This window comes from Galeopterus variegatus, unplaced genomic scaffold (genome assembly GCF_000696425.1).
Source record: "Galeopterus variegatus unplaced genomic scaffold, G_variegatus-3.0.2 Scaffold2867, whole genome shotgun sequence".
Taxonomy (NCBI): domain Eukaryota; kingdom Metazoa; phylum Chordata; class Mammalia; order Dermoptera; family Cynocephalidae; genus Galeopterus; species Galeopterus variegatus.
In genome coordinates, this window is record NW_007728978.1 from 154,557 (window position 1) to 157,004 (window position 2,448).

Here is a 2,448-nt window from a genome sequence, read left to right on the forward strand (position 1 = left end):
CGTCCCATGGGAAGTGTTTGGAGTGCAGGTGGTGGGGGAGATGGGCCCACCAGGGGAACACTGGGGCACAGCATGGACAGCTGATCTGCCCTCCAGTCAGCACAGGACAACTCAGTGGAGACTGGTCAGGAATATAGAACTGCAGGGGGTGTAGTTTGGTGAAAAGACTCAGGCCCAGACCAGAGTTTCCACACAACCCAGGTGTACCAGACCTCACAAGACCCAGAAGTGCTTACAAGGTCATCAAAACCTGAGCTGCACAAAAAGCCTTCCCCAGGGAATCACCAACAAAGTAGTAATTTAGCTCAACCACAGGGCTCAAGTGCTGGTCCCCACAGGAAGTTCCCCCATTTTAGACGGAATCAAAGGACAACAAATTAGTTCCAGTGCAGAGTTTAAGTGGTGGGAACAGCAAATAATCCAACACAGAACTGAAAGAAAAAACAGAGTACCCACATATCAGAGACAAAGTTCTGATATTAACCAATAAAGGTCTTAACACCGCCAAAGAACACCTACAAAACCTAGAAGGACTGAAAGCACCCCAGGCTCCTGAGCCGGGATGGGGGGGGGAGCTGAGGGCCTCAGCCATGCCCCCGAGATCAGCATCCAGCACAGTGATGACAATCAACCCACCACTGGAAGTTCCCCGTGTTCCTGAGCTGGGGCAGTGGGGGGCTGAAGGCCTCAGCTATGCCCCCACAATGTCAGCATGACCACAGAGCTGCTCAGGAAGCGCGCCAGGCTCCTAAGCTGTGGTGGTGGGAGACTGAGCGTTTCAGCCACCCCTGGAAGCCCCCTGGGCTCCCCTGCTGGAATAAGGGGGATGCCATGGGCCTCGACCACACTCCCTTCCTTGCTTTTCCTCCCTCTTTGTCCCTCTCCCCTTTCCTCTCTTCCTCTCCCCCACAACTGCTCCGCAACATCTTGGAATGTAAAAAATCATTAATTAATTAAAAAATATGGATGAGTCTCAAAAACATTATGCCCAGAGAAGCCAGATAGCAAGATATACATATTTTATTATTCAATTTATATGAAAATCCAAAAAAAGACATCTAAAGTAAATCAGCGATTGTCTGGGACCATGTTTCAGTTTTCTTTCAAGTTCTTTTCCAGCATTTTTAGTTATTTGCAGTGAGTAGGCTTTGTTTGTTATATTTCCATGGTGGAAGTTCCAACAATGTTTTTTCATCTCTTTTATTATGTTTAATACCATTTCCTAATTTATCCATTGGCCACCTTATTTATGAATTTTTCACTGGGGTAATTTCTCCTATACAGTCCCATGCAGCCAGCCCCTTCACATCCTCTCTCCTATGTCAACATAACTATCACAATTTAAAAAATAAAATCAATAGTATTTACATTATGAGCATGCAAATATTTTTCAATTCTGCAAAATATTGTTATCACAACTTTGTTCTTATACAATGTATTGTTTTTTCTCTTAATAATTGTCTTTCATTTTCATCAGCCTGGTTTTCCGTGTATCTAAGATTCTTTTCCCAAAAGTGCTAACTTTTCTGCCCCAAGTCTATCAATGATATTCTCCATGAGCTGAAACACACAACCTTTCTACTATTTTCCTGGAAACCTCCCTTCCTGAGTCGTCCATCTTCCTGCTCTAAACTGCACCCGAAGTCATCAGGTACAACTTTGAAACAGCTGAGTTGCTATTCCACTTCTTTGCTGTGCTATATTCTTTAATTTTATGTCTTTCTCATTCCTGTTTTACTCTTTATTTAGATTTGCTGGCTTTCATCATCTAAGTGCCTCTTATTTGAGCTTTTGGGGGACTCTTTGCCTCCACCTACAGACATTCAGATTGCATCTTTCTTCCCTTTGTTATGTCAGACAGCTCTTTATCCACCTTTTTCTTCCAAAATACTGATTGAAGTCTCTTGTCTATTGTTTTCTTTCTTCTTGACGGTTCATAATTTTTAAATCTTTTTACTGTCATCTCATTAAGGTTTTGGGAGGGAGAAGAGATAAACTTAACTGTTCAGTTCATCATTTTATTTTAAACTGGAAACCAGGCACGGCATTGAAAGGAGGGAGATATCCTTGATTTTAACAAAAGAGAGAAGATGAGGACAGTACAGTAGATTTGTTGCTGTGAAGGTGAAGGGGATTCACATTGATGGGCTTCAGCTTTATCAGTGAAATATAAGGCTTAGGTCACTTGCTGAGGGTAATGACGGAGGGCCTGTAGGTAGACAGGCTTCTGGAGACAGGAAAAGATAAGTTTTACTTCACTGAATAGGAAATTATACCAATCAGAGAAATATGATGTTATGGGCTGAATTGTGTTCTTCAAAACTAATATATTGAAGTCCAAACCCCAAGTACCTCAGAATGTAACTATATTTGCAGATAAGATCTTTAAAGGTGGTAATTAAATTAAAATGAGGCTGTTAGGGTCAGCCCTGATCCAAGATGTCTGGT